Raw genomic sequence first — 8086 nt, 5'->3', positions numbered from 1 at the left:
ACCTCATGGTGTGGTACTGCGCCAGCCTCCAAGTCTCTCTGAACATCTGGAGAAAAGTGGAAAAAGGCGTGTGGGGGAAATAAAAATAAAAAAAGAAATAAAATAACCTAAACTGTTAAAAAAAAGAAAAAAAGAAAAGTCACTCTCCACTAAAAAAACATATCAGAAGAATGGCTCCTTAGTTAGAAAAGTGGTGGAAGCAGACGAACAGCAGCCGCGCGTAAAAGTCGCTTTCTGTTCGAAAAGACATGCAGCCAGCTCCAGTCAGCTCCAGCAGCGGTTCTGGTATGAAGTCCCTCTTCCCAGAGCTCTATAAGGATTACTTGAGTATCAAGAGCGGCTTCCTTCCCCGCTCTGGGTGTTTATAATGGTCCAATGCTGTAAAATAACGGGATTCCCTCAGTGTTTCCTCCTGTTTGTGCGCCTTCGCCATGGAAACCTGGAGCCGGTCCATGTCGGAGACTCAGGGCTTTCCTGCAAAGCCCCACACTCAGGAATCCATGACGTCTCCGGCTGCTGCGCCAAGGCATTTCTGCGGCTTCTCTCAGACAGTAGCGCACAAGAACCTCATTGTGGGGATGAAGAAATTACTGTAGGACACTGAGAGACAGGGAGGGAGAGGGGAAAAGAAGGAAATCGCTGAAGTCTGATTACAGGATACACTCCAATTTACTTAACGCACTTTTAAAACCAGACTGTCCCGCAGTTTATTTTTTCTAATTTCTAAATATGACAAACCAAGGCGGCTAAAAAAAGTTTGCTCGGGATTAAATTTAAAGTGTCGTGGTCAGTTTTTCAAACATGGATATAGAGAATTCCATTGTTCCCAGTGAGGGAAGTGTCCAAGTCCTCATGGAAACTTCAGCAGCATCTTCTGAACAAGACAAGTCCACTACAAAGTCTGACCCCAGTGGAGTCACGTGGACAAGGTCTCCATTGCAATAAACGTTATATAAGTCTGTATCCAAGGAGGGGGGTATGGAAGGATGGGGGTGGAGGAGGGGGGGGGGGGCTGTATTTTCTATTTTGGATGAATCTGCTTTAAGGCTTCTCAAGTCGTTCCCTCACATGAAACTTCATTGTCTGGAGCGTTGGGGGGGGGGGGGGGGGGGGGGGGGGGGGCACCCCAGGTCATCCACACTCGATCTTTCTTTGAATGAATCACATGAGAATCTGTAACTTTGTGTGAAATGATTTATCATGAGCCGTATCAGGTTACTTCAAATCCCAGTGTGTCTCCGGTGTCTCATCGTGAATTGGGAAGGGGAAGACGCTGGAGGTTCCCTGTTTATTTCTAAAACGGATTAATGAATTAAAGCCTTTGGTGGTTAATACTGGAACAATCTGCTGATAACAACAGGCTTCCCATTGTGCAGAAGGTCAGAGAAGATGAGGATGAGGAGCCACTGTCTTTATGCTTCATTTGGGCAGGAAAGCACATTTTTATTGGCCTGTAATGAAAAATCACTGTTTTAACATCACAGCCACAGTGTTTACAGGAAGTCTGAATAAAGTTAATGCTCAAAATATTTGCTTAAAAGTTGTCTAATAAACGTTTGATGGGTTTTTCCATTGAAGTTCAGGCCTCGTCCCTTCAGCCAGGATGGTGGAAATGGGTTTGGTAGTTTTTTGTGTAATTAAGCAACAGACATAACATAACATAACCTCCTCTGGCAGATATAGAGCTAATAACCAGTTAGACCAATGGAGAATAACCAGAAGACAGTTAAACTACATGTAACTGTTTTAATGCCGTGAATTGCTTCCTGCGAGTTTCACCTGTGTTTTGGCCAAAGAATTTTCCGTCTGAAAAACATGCTGTGTCTTCTGGCCTGAAAAAGATCCCGGAATACATTTTTCAAAACGAACATTATGCAAACTTGCTTTTGGAGTCTTCAATTAATTTAACAGCAACCTGCAAGTCTCTGGACTGAGGAGAAGACCCAGGTTAACCCATGGAGAACATTCAAACTCCACACAGAAAGAATCAGACCCCTCTAAGGATCAAGAAATTATATTTTATGTGTAATTAACAACATTAGATCTTGTTCGTTAATAGTTTATGACTTGTAAAGTTGCTCGTTGACAGGTGTTATTTCCTAGAATGTCAAACTATTAAATATACTTCTACATGCAGTTCATACTCAACGTTATATATGACAGAAAATCAGTAAGTTGACGGACACCAGACTTGTGTCAAACATCCTATATTCTGTGTACTGAGCCTTCAGCGTGGCCTCAGTGACGGATCCTATACATCATCATGTCAGAGCCGAGGCCATTCATAGGAAAATGTGTGTATGTCTCCAGGGAGGAGGAGGAGGAGGAGGAGGAGGGATAATCAGAGGATCTGCTCTGGATCGAGACGTGGATTAGTCTGAGTGAGGGAGTCTGCTGGATGATCAAGGTGACTGCCGTGACTCTGTGAACCGCGGCGGACAGGGCCGGCATGTCGGGGATGGCCGTGCGGCAGCCATGTCTACCAGATGTAAATTCCTCCCCTGTGACGGAACTCTTATGCAACTCAAATTATGAATGAGCAAATGAGAGCGGCACACGCGTAAGAAAGGAAAACTGCCTCCGTCCAGACGGCCGAGTTTGCACTTCCGTGTTTCTCAGAGCAAACCCACTTTTTCCAGGTTCACGCAGCGTTTTCCATCGATGTGAAACAGCTCACTGGCTCGTCTGGGCCAGAGCGTTGCCCCGTTCGAGTTTTTCCAAGTGTAACACATGTCATTGAGCTCTTAAATCCAAGCAGTGGAACTTCGAAATGGAAATGTTGCCTCGTGTGGTGTCTCATGGAAACTTCTGCGAGGAAACTCAGGGGGCAAAGGGAAGCGTGGACTTTTGATCTGCTTCCTCGGCAGCCAGGTACATCAGTCTTCTCTCCTTCTTCATCAAGTCCGATCACACTTTTCTTTACCTCATGATGATATTTAGAGTCAGTCGTCCATCCTCTTATCCTCTGTCTATATTGGCTGTTCCGTTCAGGGTGGCAGGGCTGGAGCCTTTTCCCAGAATGCACTACAGCAGGTACACATGAACAGGTCTGTCTCACCTAAAGCATAACAGGAAATATATCATAATAATACTGAGTTTAGATGGTTTAAAACGTTAAATACCAACTTCAAAGCTGAAATTCTATCATGAAGTCATTCAGGGGTCACCACTCGGGCCTCGTTGACCATGAAGGCCCCAATGACGCCGTCTGGTCTACGGAGGAGATTTTATCGTTAGCTACTTGAACGGCTGCAGTTACTACAGTTCGGATAGCTAGCTCGTTAGCTTGGTCCCCCCCGCTCTAAGAATGATCGGGAATGGAAAGACGCATTGTGAACAGTGGTTGAAGGAGCGGTTCGAAATGGACACATTAATTGTGTTGCTGTGAAGCAATCATTCATCGTACGCAGCCTGTGAAGGATGAATAAAGAACCGAATAGAGACACAGTTAGAAGACTGAAATCGAACATCTAGCTAAAGTTCCCAGAATCTCTGTAGCTCATGATTAACATGTTGTATCTTCTTTTTACCCCAAGGAAAAAGATATTAAATATCCACCTATGAAATAATACTATTTTGTATGGTTAACAATTTCCAGTGCTATGAATATCCGAGTACATGGCATTTCAGAAGTTGGCCACTAGATGTCTCCTGCTTCACTGACGTCCTTTCTCCATCTTGAAGGTTTAAAGTTTCCACATCACTTTTGTTGAACTGTCATAACGCTCCTCGATCCACAACTCAGACCGAAGAAAAACTCTGTTCAGCTGATGAAAGTGAAAACAGATCTCCACTGTCCTGTGGTATCAATTAAACACATTCATGGGAGTGAAGCACATGATCGGAGAATCAGTCTCATCCTGTCGCAGCCTAATTAGAGCAGCTCGTGTTTCATGATTAACAGGAGATGTTAGACGAGTGGAGCTGGAGCTGCTGACACAGGAGTCCAGTGTGGGCAGCGCTGGCATCTCATTGTGCAATAAGGAATCTTATTTCCTTCCTGCCACAACTCCAGATCCCTGGAAAACCTTCTGCTCCTTTTTCCGAATTGTACGAATGAAGTAATTTGTTCCGTCAACATAGAAACTACATACATCCACGCTGGATGAAGCTTATGTAACAGGATTCTGATCGATACTCAAATGTTTGTAGAAAGAATTCAAGTGTCCAGTGGAAAAGTGGAAAAGTGGTGGAAGAGCTCATGGATTTTTCCCTTTTTGGCACAGCTGTATAAAATCCCAAGAAACAATATCGGCCCCGTTGTCAAAACTATTTTCTGCCTTTCCCAGGTTTCCAGCTGTATCCTACAGGATTCCACAGCTCTCGACACTCTCGGCACAATACGGATGTGCACAAGTCAATATTTGGTCGTCAAAACAACGTGACCTTATTCACAATTTCGGCTGAAAGGAGAAGCTCACGTCTCCCATTACAATTTCCCTCATAACAACCAAGTGCATTTCTGCCTCAACTTTCACAAATAATCACCGGTTGCACCGTTTGGAAATGAATTTATTCCACTTGGAGCCGAGGTGATTTGAGAGGGATTCGTTCAGTTGCTTGTGGAGGGATTAACGTCCGTCATCACAGGGAGAGAAACACATCTGCAGTCTGTCTTCAACAGTGGAGGGTGTCAAAGGAATCAAAGCATTCCAGGCCCACAGAGCTATATATAGATCCAGAGAAGGGTGTGTGTTCACGAGTGTTTCAGCCAGAGACCTGTCACCGCTGAGCTCCAGTGTTTACACACAGCAGTAACAATGTGTAGTAAACAATTGATTTGAGTTAGCTAACTTAGTTAATCGGTGTCATTCCAAATCATCCATGAACGGTTTCTGTTGCTTCCAAACAGCTCAGTGAATCTAAATAATAACATCTTAAATTTAAATTTGATTCTCTTCATCCAGTACGACAGAAGTTGATTTGTTTTTATATTGTACGAATGATCTATTGCTACAAATGTCCTGTGGGGATGATTATTGTACTTAGTTATACTTACCTACCTACCTACCTACCTACCTACCTACAGACTGACTGAAGTCTCTACCTACCTGCAGACTGACCTACCTACTTACCTACCCACAGACTGACTGAACTCTCTACCTACCTACCTACCTACTTACCTAGCTACCTACCTACCTACCTATAGACTGACTGAAGTCTCTACCTACCTACAGACTGACCTACCTACTTACCTACCTACACACTGACTGAACCATCTAACTACCTACCTACCTACCTACCTACCTACAGACTGAACTCTCTACCTACCTACCTACAGACTGACTGAAGTCTCTACCTACCTGCAGACTGACCTACCTACTCACCTACCTACACACTGACTGAACTATCTACCTACCTACACACTGACTGAACTCTCTACCTACCTACCTACCCACAGACTGACTGAACTCTCTACCTACCTACCTACCTACTTACCTACCTACCTACCTACCCACCTACAGACTGACTGAAGTCTCTACCTACCTACAGACTGACCTACCTACTTACCTACCTACACACTGACTGAACCATCTACCTACCTACCTACCTACCTACCTACCTACCTACCTACCTACCTACTTACCTACCTACCTACCTACCTACCTACCTACCTACCTACCTACAGACTGACTGAAGTCTCTACCTACCTACAGACCGACTGAACTACCTACCTACCTAAACACTGACTGAACTATCTACCTACTTACCTACCTACAGACTGACTGAACTACCTACCTACCTACTTACCTACCTACCTACCTACCTACCTACCTACCTACCTACCTACCTACCTACCTATGTGATTGAAGGTGGAGCTTCAGTATCAAGGTCCTGGCGATACACAAGCTTGACCAATCAAGAGTCAGCTCTCATCTATCAATCACGTTTCACCCTCTCGTTAAAACCAAACCAATCAGAAACCTGAACATCAGTGTGATAAGAACTAAAGGACAGAAACCATCACTGAGAAAAATGTGTTTAAGATGTGTTTTTACTTTCTAGTTTGGTCCATGTCCTATCTGCTAACATGGAGGAGGTGGGGACCTGTACTGGCTTCACTTTCATGGAGCTGTCTTCCGTCCATCTTTGTATTCGTTCTATAAAACAGACGGAGCTAAACGTGGCAAACGATCCGAGCTGCGTTACTCGACTTGGAGCTAAAGCGAGTGAGTTCATTAGCCAATCAGAAGTGACACAGTAGCACAGCTGACCTCAGACCAGAACCATGTGAGGGAGTTCTCTACAGGAAACTGGCGACGGCCCAGTGGCCTTGTTGATGTGGTCGCCTTGGCCCGAAGGTTGGATATGGATCCCACATGGTTCCATGGTATCATCTGCATGAAGCGCTGCAGTCAGGGGCCTGTGACGTCCTGCAGGGTAGTCTCTCTCTCTCTTTCTCTCTCTCTCTGACTCTCTCTCTCTGACTCTCTGACTCTCTCTCTGACTCTCTCTCTCTCTCTCTCTGACTCTCTCTCTCTCTCTCTCTCTCTCTCTCTGACTCTCTCTCTCTCTCTCTCTCTGACTCTCTCTCTCTCTCTCTCTCTCTGACTCTCTCTCTCTCTCTCTCTCTCTCTCTCTGACTCTCTCTCTCTCTCTCTCTGACTCTCTTGCTCTCTCTCTCTCTCTCTCTCTCTGACTCTCTCTCTCTCTCTCTCTCTCTGACTCTCTCTCTCTATCTCTCTCTCTCTGTTCCAGTGGGAGAAGCGTGTAAGACGTTTCCGAGCTGGAAAACTTCTTGAAGAGCCAAAGATAAAATGTGCCGACCTTGTGACAATTAGCCAGGTTATGTTATGTAACAGTTGTGAGGGAACTTACTTCCCTTTTTTTAATCTAAAGGGCCCGAAGATCTGAACCTAAATTTCTGCTTTTACTTTGATTGGATTGTGGCTTTAGCAGCGGCCCAGCGGGGGGGGGGGGGGGGGCTGCTGCCCTCAACATGCAGCTCTGTTGATTCTGGGCTGGAGTTTCACTTTTCATAGGTCTGAGAAGTTTAATAGTTTCTTTTAATGGGATAATTTACACATATGGGGCAAAGGAATGAGAGGAAGAAAAAGTTTTATTTTGAACACTCAGTTCTGAGCTGTGTTTTATGAGCGAGAGTCTCGTCCAACTCCAACCAGCTCGGAGCTGAAACACGAGGAGCTCCGACACCTTCAAGGAGACGTGAGAAGGTTCCTTCTGAACAGGAAAACTCAAACTACACTTACATGAAAAGAGCAAAAGGCTAATTTGGTGTTTTATTTGTTGTGCATTTTGATTCCTGAGTGAAAGATTTGTGGAAAACCTGGAACATGACGAGGAGGAGGAGGAGGAGGAGGAGGGTGAAGACACGAGCGTCTCCAGGCATCAGGGACTCCCTCCTCTGGTGAGACGGACAAACATCCACCTTCAGTACACCCTGTGTAGCTCACACCCCCCCCCCCCCCCCCACACACACACAAACCCCCGCAGCCACATACAAACTCTGGATGTTAGTTTCAGTCCAACTCGGGTTCTGAGAAGGGAAAGTGTCTCCCAGGCCCCATGACAGGGTTTCCCTGACTGTAATCTCATGTTGACTCAGCGTAACGTCCCTAAATCACAATCAGAAACACATTAAGATAAATCGGTTCCACTTTTATAATCCACAGAAAGGTCATTAAGCCACAGCGAGCTCCATTATCCGGCACTTTGAGGCCGTTTCACGATTTGTGTTGGTGAAACCTCACGATGACGTCAAACACCTTCAGATGTTCTCCGAGGCGTGTTCCTCACAGTTCGTCCTCTTGAAGGTCAAGTTTGATTTTCTGTTTCATTCTCAAAAAAATACTAGAAAAAGAACAAAACCTACAATGAACTGATCCGAGTAAAGCAAACAGCACAAAACTCCACTTAGAACCAACGGTCTCTATTAATGTATTAAAGTCCTTCTAAATTAGACACTGTCGTAAAAAACTGGTAAATATCAAGATCCATGAATTATACCCTGGTAAAAAGGTGAAATTGTAAATAACAATAGTAAAATCTGCCGTTTTTTCTGAATTTTAAACTTTAATAATTTCCCCGTTTTATTTGAATCTAGCAGGAAAACATACAAGAACAA

The sequence above is a fragment of the Platichthys flesus genome, chromosome 7, assembly GCF_949316205.1.
Source record: "Platichthys flesus chromosome 7, fPlaFle2.1, whole genome shotgun sequence".
Taxonomy (NCBI): domain Eukaryota; kingdom Metazoa; phylum Chordata; class Actinopteri; order Pleuronectiformes; family Pleuronectidae; genus Platichthys; species Platichthys flesus.
This window is presented reverse-complemented; position numbering follows the sequence as displayed.